Source organism: Stegodyphus dumicola, chromosome 8 (assembly GCF_044657685.1).
Source record: "Stegodyphus dumicola isolate Sdum_Otavi_A_Nest chromosome 8, ASM4465768v1".
Taxonomy (NCBI): Eukaryota; Metazoa; Arthropoda; class Arachnida; order Araneae; family Eresidae; genus Stegodyphus; species Stegodyphus dumicola.
The window spans coordinates 139,941,123-139,954,258 of record NC_140775.1 but is presented as its reverse complement, the minus strand read 5'-3'; positions in this window follow the sequence as shown (position 1 = coordinate 139,954,258).

The window sequence follows — 13,136 nt, the reverse complement described above, 5'->3', positions numbered from 1 at the left end:
TCGATCGACTCCTCACGGACTGACTAACTATCTCGCGCTTACTCTCCGCGTACCAACAGGGTTAAATAGAAGCAACTCCTAGTTTATAGCTCTCTAAAGCCTTACCTTAAAATCTTATTCCGAAACAGTTAAAAACACTAACCCACCAAAGAAATTTTATCGAATTCTTTTGCAGAATGAGGGAATTCGAAAACATCTTACGAAGCACTAAATTATCAAGTTCACTCAAGGAAATGTAAATTCTGTCTATATTACTGAAGCAGAAAGAATTTTAAAAGCGGATCGTTCATGCACGGAATTTGACTTAAAAAGTCGAATTTAGATATTTTAGCTACGTGGACAAGTTCTATAGCGTCCTCACAGCATAAAATCGAATGAAATTTTGCTGTTGAGAAGGATGAACTAAAATTTCAAAAAAAAAGAATTCTTGATCATGTAAAGGAGGTGCTGCTGGTTGTTGTAAATACTGTGTCGCTGTTTATTATATTGCGACAGATAGTTGATTTTAATGCTTACTTTACTGATTGTAAATAAATGATTTTTTATGTGCTTTGTGTTTAACATGGAATTTCTAGAAAAGCCTGCAAGGTCTACTTGTCTAATCCTAAGTGAGAACTGTGATAAGAGTAGCAACTGCTTAGGAGAAGGGTTAAAAGTACCTTTTATTTAATTCTTTAAAATTTACAATGCGTCAACTTGAAGCTAACATACTACGCCTCCCTTGGGCGATAACTGAAATTACAAAACTAAACTAAAAATTCGAAGATATGCACAAGTAGTGAAACTAAGCTACAGGCTCAGATAATTCCTGTTTCTTAAACCCGCGTCTAAACTAGTGGCAGCAAACAAGTGCAGTTAATGCCACGTAAACCAGTAATAACTCCAGGAGTACAAACTCACTCAACGGAAGTAACAGTAATAGCCTAATTCTCTCTAACTTTCCTACTGAACCTCGGTTTTCAAACTCTTTCTTCACAAGGTTCAGTTTGCATTCCTTCACACGCGTAACCAAATTTAAATATTCTGTCATTCACAATTAACGGAGTGAAGGCTTAAGGAAAGCTTAAAATTAAATCTTAACTTGTTAGTACAAAATAAATATATATCCCTATAAGCCGTCAGTCAGGAGTGCATTTTTTATTAAAAACTCTATTGACTTGACATATATTTAAAAAAATCATTGAATTACACTGAATTCATAAAACATGTTCTATTCTCAAGTGAAACATTTAAGCATTTAAGAATAAGATGTCAGCTTTCAGAATAACTGAAGTTGTCTTTTAACCAGTTGCTTCTTTAATGAAATTTTTATTAATAACTTTATATCTGGATCAAATATTCAAGAATAAATACTAATAAGTTTTTTAATAAATTGTATTACATACCTATACATCTTTGAATAGCTCTATATAAAAATACTAAGTCTATTTCAGCCCAACACAAGAATGAATTATACTAATCAAAATTCACAATGCAAGCTTTTCAATATAATATTTTGAATAATGACTGAGAAATGAAAGGCGCTAAATTACGTAAAATTCTCATTCTGAATCAATATTTTATCACTGAACAGATACATTAGGTCTTTTATATTGTTACGTTTTTTCCTTTCTTTTAGTACGTTCGTTACGGGGTTCGTGCGGATTTGGAGTGAATAATGACAGCGCTACTTCATGAAGTATCGAAACACACTTTATTTAGCCAATATTAATCAGGACAGCTCTAAAGTCACGTTTTACAGTCGTCGAAGATCTGCTATATACTGGCTGGCACTATCAGCGACACAGCCTTTAGGTTATCAGGCTATAACGGCGGAGACAGCTTCACTGCAAAACACCAGAGTACAGCTCCCGACTCTGCTTAGTAGTTCTCGGAACTCCACGTACTCTCGAGACCCTCCACGCTACAACACGCGATGCACTCAACGGCACACAGAGCACAGCTCCCGACTCTTCGGTTCAGTCGTTCCTAGAGCTCAACACACTCTCTCGACGATGCACTAACCGCCATACACTAAGAGACTCTTTCGATGGACTTGACCCACTCCGCACACGTTGCCCGGCTGTCAACTCGATCGACTCCGCACGGACTAACTGGAGACTAACTATCTCGCACGTAGTCTTCGCGTACCAGCGGGGTTTATATAGTTTTTGGCTTGTGTTCGAGAACATTCTGAGCTAAACCGGTAAGAATTCGTTCCAGAAGGTTCTCCATCCGTCCATGGCATATCGCCAATTTTGTCGCCAAGTGGGCGATTTTTCGCCCCATGTGGCAACCCTGTCCTACTTTGCCATTGTTATGGCAACCCTAAAACTGCTTTGCGGGCAAGCTATCTTACCGCGTCTGTACATTCCGTAATAATATTACAGGAAACATGTGCCAAAAACTTTTCTCACAAAACATTATACATGTGGCAATTTAATGCTTCCTGTGAGAAAGAACACTTTCACCATCAAGCAAATTTTCACCGTAGAAAAATTTTTCTGAACATAGGAAATGTATTTTCTTAGACTAGTTATTTCAGTAAGTAATGAATTCAATAGAATAACCTACTTTAAAAAAATTTTATTACTAATATTTACTTTAAAAAGAATAGCAGTACCATAAGAGATAAGACTAAATATTTAATCTATGTCCAGTAATTAATAGTGGTATGATGTCTTTCTACAGCAAATAGCTTGTCGCATGTTGTTATACTGTAATGGAAAACATTAGATACATATAATACTTTTTATACATAGATTACTTGTATACTTTTCATAACAGATAATCTTAGTTTTTTTTTTAAGATGAAAATTTTTTATGCAAAATATCCTCAACCAACGTAAAATGTTCTGAACAGTTTAAGAGGAAACAAGCGATACATAAAAATTTTAACATTACTAGAATTTGAAATTTGAAATTCATTATTAATATTAAAATACGTAATTTATATTTTTATTTTTTTCATATTATAAATTTTCATTTAAATCATTGCTCTCATTAAATGAAGCAGAATTTAAACTTCTGCTGGTAAAATATGCATAAAACCCTAATATATAATAGTATATAATTTTGCAAGTTAAAAAAAAAATGTGTCTTACAAGGAAAAATGCAATCAGTTTTTTCGAATTAATTAGAACACACTTTCATACAAATTTCAGTTTCTTGTTCAATTCTCAATACACGAATCCACTCCTTTCTTCGTTTTACAATATCACTACCTTGTTTCCTATTTTCTTCAGGAATACGATGGAAATCTAACTCAGGTTCCTTGCAAGTTCGAAAATTACACAGTGAGACACATCAAATATCTGTACTTATGTGGTCTGTACTTTTTTTAAGTTATGCATAATGCCCGCAGCAATCAACAATAAATGTTTAATTATTTTTCGATCACAACGTGTTTCACAAACAACGTAGCATTGACAGACAGACTTTTCAACCACTTGTTGGCATATCAAATGCTGAAATCGCTAACCGTGAAAAGAACCTACACGTTGCACTGGAGCTTAAGAGTGCTTTCGTTTACAATGAAACCTATTGATATCGTTTTGCTCCACTATTTTAAGCTATAACTGATATTGTTTTGAATTTCTATCCATTAAATAATTATATAAATTATTATATTAATTATTATTTTAATAATAATTTTACTAACTTTATAATTTGATTCTCTTTTCGTCAAATAGCCTACAAGCGCCCAAGCTTGCTTGTCAGAGATTTTGTAAACTTCGAAGCTGTCCATCCGCAGGAAAGCTTCTGTGGCTTTTAGCGAAGCACACATTCCCAGCGCTCTTTCTGGATAGTCCAGATATTAGATTTTGATTTTGGATTTGTATCGCTATGGCAGATGTCAATCAAGAATAATTCTTATACTTGTGGCCAGTGAATGTAAAAAAGCAATACCCTTTAGTAAGAACAAAACTATTGAAGAGGATCTTCTGATTACGGATAAATGGGCATGCAGTTATTAACACTGTGATGAAAATTGACCCAACCACATCACGCAGGAAGCGACTGTTGGAAAACCTAATGCTATTCAGATTTTTTCTAAAACGAAAGCCTGTAGGAATCATGTTAAAACTATGCATTAATGCAGTTATGATCCTTTGGACATCGCATCACAAATAGTTATGCTGTGTCGAGTAAACAAACTGAAACTAAAAACTGATCTCTATCGGGATGGGGAAATTTGGACATTTTAGAAAAAAATGGCAAAGGTTAACATTTCTCCAGTAGGGAGATGGCTACCGTGAATCAAAAACCGATCGAAGAAAGTCCTATTAGCGAAACAACTCGGGAGATAGAAGTTGAACCCAGAGACAATGCTGATCAACCAGGCTCAGGCAATGAGCCAATCACCGAGTACCAACCATATTTAGAAAATGAGCTAATCACAGTGGAACGGATTACGGATGGTTATGCCTACCCCAAGAAAAGTGCCAGACGTCCTTGAACTTCATGATGGGTAATATAACAGGAAAATTGCGTAAGAAGATCCTGGATACTAAATTTTCAATAAAAATTTGTAAAATGATTGCACATGGCCGTTATGAAATAAAGGTGCTGAAGTCGATTCCTACAAGATGTTTACTGCCTTTCTGATTGAAAAGCGTTCAAGTATGCATTTTAGCAGCGAACAAAAAAAGTTAAGGCTGTGGTATCAACCTCCCAAATGATACGCATGTCTTTGATATAAGTGTAGAACTTACGGAGCTTAGTTGCCCAGTAATAAAAGTTAATAATAGCTAACCCAAGTACGAAAAAATAGCTAAAGAACTAACTAACCGTTCTAGAGACCTTATAGAATTTTTCGAAACAAGGAAATCGAAGACATGAGCAATGCCCTCGCCGGGACTCGGAGCTCTCGAATACGTGCCAAGTGTGCTGACCATTACACCACGAAAGCATACTAAGAAGGCGGGAGAAATATCTTATACCGTTATTTTGCGTCACGCTTCAATGACGGGCTGAATGGGGAAGATATATTTTTAGTCTCAAACATCTCCTTAAAGTTAAATTTGAATCTCACCCTGAAAGAAGGACAGTATTCAAGGCAGATGTCTGGTATCCAAGGTAGGGTGCATGCATGGCTATGCGCAGGCAAGGTGCATGCATGACTTGCGTTGCTTGAATTGTGCTTAAAGACTGCCCCAAACGTAAGGAAGAAAAACGCAAGTATGCAAACTGTTGTGTGGAGCATAAAACGATCCACTTTGGAGACGTGAAAAATCCTCAAAGTGGAAAATTCAAAATCAGCTACTTAAAAAATTCGCCACAAATAAACGTTACACAGCTGAGCTGAAAGGAGAAAGCTCGAATACTGTAGCTGAGTTTTCGAGGATCTTAAGAACATTGTGAAGTTTTTCTCTCCTGTGGTCTGTGTCAAACAAGCCTCAAGACTTGTGAAAACATAAATACAGTCCTTCTACCTTCACAACCCAACCATGGGTCATTTCTTCAACAGCTCCGTTCTTGTTAGATTAGTAGTAAGGAATGATAGTAACTTTAAGAAAATTTGCAGGAATTTCTATTTTTATTCTTGATAATAACGTAAATATTTGTTTAATAATATTTGTTTAATTAGTCTAATTAATTTGAGACCTAAGCCACCTCCTTCACCGAGATAATCTAAAAATTAAGAATTACAGATCCTAACATAATCGCATGCTTCATAGAGGTGTAGGCCACAGAGAACTTTGAGTAGTATTCATTGCGGGTATTCATCCTGCTTAGTGACTTATGATACAGCCAACAGTTATGAGATTGCGGTCCTTTCAGGACACTTACCATAGTGTAGTGACACCTTCTTAGCAGCACTTTATAACTCTCCAAATAATAGGCTGACCGAAGCTACTATTGGCAACATATAGTGCCGAACTCCTTTTCAATAGTTGTCGGAGATGATCTGAACAGTAAACATTAAGACTGGGTATGCGGAAGCATCGATGCCAGCGGCAGAATACTTCGGAAATTTCTAGAGAATCATCCAGTCTACTCCTGGGGCTCTCTCGTACAGACCACTCACGTGAAAACATTCTTTGTTCATTTTATATCTAATTTTGTCCAAGGCAGAGATAAATATGATGAGTGAAATTCACGATGTACTTACCTCAGATCACGCTGCAATACTGGCTACTTTGGGAGTCTGCAGAGAAACTCTTCCTAAAATTAAACGTTTCACTGATTGAAGTTTGTAATATAGTCTTCTGAAAAAATATCTGCCGCAATTTGTGCAACTGAAAGATCCGCAGGACATCAATAAACAGGTTTACTACCTGTCTAAGCATCGTTTATCAACGATCCATAAAAATTGTAATCTGCACAAAAAAGATTGCGAGGCTACCAAGAGGTATCAAGACTCTTATTGCAAACAGAAACAGAATTCTTTCACAATGGCAAATTAGTTGCTATTCCAGGCTCAAACCTAAACTTAATTAGCAGATAATTAGTAGCATACAGGCCCACAAAAAGAGATGTGGAATGATAGGTTTGCGAAGCTTGGATTATGCCATTCATTCTGGCAGTTCATTAAAAATCTGTCGTATATCTGCAAATCATCTTGAGAGAGGGGACTTCGTGGGAAAAGTTGAAAAAGAAGTGCGATAATGGTTAAACTTAATACTAATTGACTCACTTGTCTTAGTCAAATTATAGACATCATCAGAAGGCTCAAAACCAGGAAAAGAGCCTGGTAATGACGGTGTTTCAACTCTAATGGTACTTAACCTTCCCATAAGTGTAATCTCAAAATTTGCCAGCTTTTACAATATATGTTTAACGCACTGTACTTTCTTTGAGCATTGGAAGCTAACTAAAGTCTTTTTACTTCTTAAGTTAACGAAGGTTTTGACTAACCTATGGTGGGTAAAAGGCTAATCACCCCATAACCTTTTACACATCATAGGTTAAATCTTTAAACGAATCGTCTTAATCAATATTTAGCTCTACCTGCATTTGTGGGCAGACGAGTTCTAGGAGTGAATTGTCGACACTTAAGCAACTACTTCATTCACTTCATGGACAACCATGGACTCTACATCCTAAGTGCTGCATTGCTGTCTCCATACTAGACCTGACGAAAGCTTCTGAGTGCGTCTGGCATGAGGTAATCCTATATAAACCGATCCAACTCTACTTTCCCAGGAAGTTGATTCTTTTTTTGAAGTCCTTACGACCAGTCTATTCACTTGTAAACTGTGGAACAGTCTATTCGCTTGTAAACTCTCCTTGTCTGAAGATCATTGTTGAAGTGCCTCAAGGTTTCGGGCAGCAGAATTTTATGCAGCCGATTTCCTCAGAGATAATCTGAACAAGAATGTGATGTTGAATGTGACACTGATACGGTGACAGCTTTCAGATCTATACAAACTAATCATGCCATTAACAAGCTACAGGGCTCTGCGATGGTAATCGAAGACTTGCACTCTAAATGGAAAATTTCAGTCAATGCGACTAAGTCCAAGTTACTTCAATTCAACACAAGAGGGTCAAAACAGTAACTGGACAGCTATTACACATATTCGGTTAGTAGATGTCAAGAGTACATAAGGTCAATTATCTGGGAATTTATCTTCATCAGCACCTTACTTGATACACATTCATCAAATATGTTGTTGGCAAGGTGGCCTTACTTGATACACATTCATCAACTATGTTGTTGGCAAAGTTGCCTTACTTGATACACATTCATCAACTATGTTGTTGGCAAGGTTGATAGAGTTTGCTCGCTTGATAGAAGATTGCCTCTACTTCCATTATGAAAACTCTTCTAATTATAAACTCTGAATAGCTTAAGAATAAAATTTTCGATGAACAACCACTCGAAAATCTCACATCTCAAATCTGAGATGGCGCAATCGCGCGGAAACCCGCTTAGCGAACCGTATTCGCCTCGGTCGTCTAAATAAAAAAAATTTAAAAAAAAAATCATCGGCCTTGAAATTCATGCGAAAATAAGATTAGTTTTAAAAATTCCAGAAATTGGTCATTTTTATAAAAAAGACTGTAAGTGCATGTCACAGATTTCTAAACCATACGCTAAAAACGCTAAGATGGAAATATGTGAAGTGGAGAAATAAATACGATAATTCATCATTAGCTCTGAGAAAGATCTGTAATTTCAAATAAATCTTTATCGATCAAAGCTTTTCAGCAAAATTTTACAAGTGCTTACAACGATATTACCATTGACGTTGCAGGCAGTCTTAACTCTTTCGCACTGATAACAGTATCAATTCAAAGCTTCAATAAAGGTTAAGTTTACCTTACCCGTCTGATTGTTCCTTCAAGAGATATCAGAATTAACATTCATTAAACTCAATATCTTTTCTCGAAACATCTCACTTACCTTTGACTATATTTATGCAGTCGATGTTCGTTTTAATGACCGCTCATTTTAGCGACTGCTCTATTGGGCAACAAAACTTTGGTCGCGAAAAATATCTCCAGTTCAATGACCATATATCAAATCCTTTTTTGTTACAGCAAATACAATTATATCGTTTTTTCTTAGAACGCGGGAGGTCTTGATTATTTTATTCATATAGACATAGAGCATTTTTAAATTCCTAAATTCTAATCATTTGTAATATGTTTTTCTTCCATTTATCCTAACTGATACATAGCTATTTCTATTATTTCTTTTTTGACTAATTTTGAAGTTTTCTTTCCAAATCGTTTTTTTTTTTTTTTTTTTTTTTTTTTTTTTTTTTTTTTTTTCCCTACTATAAAATTACTGTAACTAGAATTCTCAATAGGTTAATATTGCCATGCCTTTCACTAACTAAAAAATTGTGTCCTTTTTCTAAATGGTACCTCGTACCTCTTACAGTTTATGTAAATTTATTTAAAAGAACTTTATTGGAGAAATTATTAAATTTCTTAGAAATTATTGGAGGAATTCATTTCCTTTCTTCTATTAACACACAAGACGCTTGCTAAAACGATCACCCATGATCCCAAAAGATTTATATCTTTTGTAGAAATGATAAAGAAGTGATATTCCGTCCAATGCTTATATGTATTCTGAGACATATTGGTTACTTTTAGAGATGGTCATCTTAAGGTTGGTAGTTGCCCGGTATGTTAAGATGAAGTTCATTGTGTATATAGAAAGCAGTGCAATCAGCACGACACTGCAAAATTTCGTTTATTTTATTTTGGATGCAGGTGACAGGTGACAGCAGGGCCGGACACCCGGACGCGTAATGGCAGACCAAGGAGGTTAGAATAGAAGGAGGGAGGGTTCGCAGTTTCCTCCACTATCGGGGAATGGAACTCCACGGAACAAGCAGCGTCCATGTTTGTTACTTCAAAACATTGCAATACGATAGTGAAACGTACGTGTTTGTAAGCTGTTCTATGCATGCATTTTCCAGTAAAAATATGTTAAATTTATAATGAAATGCTTCGCTATTGTTAGTTTTAAGTTATAAAGATGATATCTGTAATTTACTAAGTACAGAAAATCATTAAGAAATATTTCGAAATCTAAATGCATGTGCATAACATTAAAGCTTTTAAAATTATGATTCTGCATAATTTCAAGAATTTGTTTAGGTTTTATTAACAACTTCTCGGGTATTATACTTTCCAATTGTTTCTTTAAGAAGTGATATTTCTGATTTATTCGCAATATTATTATAATTTATTAAAGAATCATTTTTACCTGAAATTAATAACAGATAATTATCTAAAAAAATGGTAACATGTTGCTTTTCTTTTAAATGAAAGTTTTAAATCGATTCTTTTCACAACCAATAATCAACTTATATCAACAAGAAAATAAATATTAATAAAATAAAACAGATTTATGTGAATTCAATTATTTCAGTTTATGCGCGTTTCATATTTATGAATCTCAAAGAAATTACCTTGAATTAAGCTGAATTACAGAAATATACCTATATAAATTTTTGGATATATCTTTTCACATGTTCAATTGTGTAAATATTTTACTTACATTTATCGCTATACTGCCCAAAAATTTGTAAGCTTATGCAAAAACATTTTAACAACAGAACAGTTTATCTTGATCAAATGCACAAATTATACCCGTAACAGTTCACAAAACTTAAGAATGAATAGTAATTAATACATAAAGAAAAGCGTTGCTTTATTTAACACTTTCACAATTCATAAAAATAGTAACAATTGATTTCTTACTTTTCATGAAAATTATAAATCGAATTATCTAAGCGTTCAAGTTATACAGTTTAAATCCTAACATATATCATTGTATGTTAAGGAACGAAGATACCAGCTGTAAGCAAAAACATTAAAATGTGTTTAACATGTTTCGATTATTATTAAGTCATTTTTGTCACATCTGGGAAGAAAACAACATGACATTGTTATATTTTTTAACATATTTATGAAATTACATCAAAAAAAAAAGAAAATCAATACACAGTACAGTGAACAGTAATCCCAGGAATATTTTTCGAAAATCTATTTGTGCATCCATATGCAATATAAACTGACATGCTTCAAAAAGAAAAGGAAAAAAAGTGTTACAATAACAGACTTCCTTGAACAAGTCACAGCGATAACAGTAACATGGCCGTCAAGCTTCACCGTTTAAGTTAAACCTTCCCTCCTTCTATTTTAACCTCCTTGTGGCAGACCGCACATTGAGTTGAACAGTGTTAAACGAATGTCGCATGCTTTCGAATGTCGCTTACTGCGCATGCCCAGAAAAAAAGTTGGCGTAATTATTATGGTGGCGCGATTTGAAAAGAAGATAAATACGGTATATGGTAAATGTACCGCCATCTGATTGTAAACAAATCTAGCGTTTAAATCTTCATAGAGTATAATGTAAATGTAAAGTAATTACTTTGTCAAAATACGAATTTTTCCTGTACTGCTCGAACAACTGGAAACTTAAATCGAACAACTTAAATCTTCATAGAGTATAATGTAAATGTAAAGTAATTACTTTGTCAAAATACGATTTTTTCCTGTACTGCTCGAACAACTGGAAAGCTGAATGATACGATCAAGTATGAATTCGATTGAAGAGTGCAAAAAATGGGTAAAGGAAATCAGCGTAAATACAAATGCCCAGCGCAAGAACTACAAACCAAATGCTATTGCAAGATTGCTTTCAAGTATATATTTTCCCATTTCAGTAAATTTGATATGTTATAAATGCAAGTATGTTTATGTACTATGTCACAGTATCATCTTTCTTAATACACATACAGTTCATTAGTTTTTTTTTAAACATTTCCTAAATTTCTATATATTGTAACATTAAGAAAAAAGTTTTAAGGAATGATTTGTTTCCTTCAGAGGAATATAGCAAGTGTTTGTAAATAACACTGAAGAATTTTACAGTTACTTAATGCTGTTTACTTAATTCTTTGAAATAAGGAAAAAAAAAAAAAAAAAAAACGCCAACATACATTACCAAACTAGGAGAGAAAATCCAGTTTACATTACTGAATTATAACATGTAAACAAATTAAATCTAAATAATGAATTATTACGAACATATGTTAACAAATATTAAATGCGAATTTAGCAAATAAGCCTTAATTAAAATGAAACATATATTAATAAAAAAAGCAAATTCAATCAGTAAGGACGTTAAAATAACGAGTAAACAAAGTTCCATAATATTGCAATTGTAAACATCACTGAACCAGACTGGACAGCAACGGACGTCACGAATAAGCTAATGCAGGGTTGCTTACTCGCCAATATTTCTCCCCGCGCCAAATGTACAACATCAAGCATGCGCAGTAAGCGAAATTCGCTTAACACTGTCAACTCAATGTGCGACGCGTAATGGCAGACCGCACATTGAGTTGAACAGTGTTAAGTGAATTTCGCTTACTGCGCATGCTTGATGGTGTACCTTTGGCGCGGGAAGAAATATTGGCGACTAAAAGCAACCCTACGCTAGCTCATTCGTGATCTCCATGGCTGTCGAGTGATGTGTACAACTGCAATGTTGTGGAACTTTGTTTATTAGTTATTTTAACGTTCATACCGATTGCACTTGCTTATTTTTCTAATATATGTTTCATTTTAATTTGTCTAACAGTGCATTTAATAATTGTTACCATATATTGTGCTTAATAATTCGTTATTTAGATGTAATTTGTTTACATGTTATAATTCTCAGTAATGTAAACTTCATTTTCCCGCTTAGTTTGTTAACGTATATTCGCGCTTTTATTTCTTATTTAAAAGAATTAAATAAACAGCATTAAGGAATTGTAAAATTTCTTCAATGTTATTTGCAAACACTTGCTATATTTTTTACGTATGTACGAATGGAAAGTATGGTAAATTCTGAATTGTTTTTATTCCTTAAAAGTGTAATGAATAAATATTCAACTAATATATCCTAAATTTCAGTCTTTTCCTGAGCGAAAATTCGTACAGTTCCAAAGTAAAGTGCAGAATTTCATAAGTATAACATCTTACATTTTGAATGCAAACACTGCTTCACATTATTTCGTAATAATTATTTACATCTCCTCCATCTATGCTTGTATCAATTTTTTCATCGGGTTATTTATCAATAATTCCTGGTAGAATTAGAAATATATTATTAGAAAAGGTTTTTCCTGTATCATCTGCAAGGAACAGAAATTTAAAGCGATGAATTGTTGGAATGAATTTTAGTCAGCATTTGAAGTTATTTATAATTCCACTGCAGTGGAAAATATGTTATTTAGATTTCTGTTGCATTAAAAATTATTTAAAAGCTGCATAGAAATATTATTTTGAAATGCAAACCTTTTAAGTACCAAAATTAAAATTATTTAAAAGGTAGCTATTGTCATTGATGATAGATTAATTGACTTGTCAAGGGAAACAAACCAAGACTTCAGTACATAAACAATATATTTTTTATCTTGGGGGGTGAACATTTTTATTAATGGTGATATAATCAAATAAATAACAAAGAATCTGCAAGTGAAACGTATTTTACCATTTCTTTGAATTTAGATATTTTTCCGAATATTCCAAGCATTTAAAAGAAATATATTTCACAATATTTTACATATTTTGTAACTTTGAATGTATTCGTAGATCCGGAAGTTCTGAATATCTGCAGAAACACATATTTCGGTGTATGATTTAGCTGGCTTAGTAAGTTAATAAATAAATTTTTCTTTAATATTAACAAATGA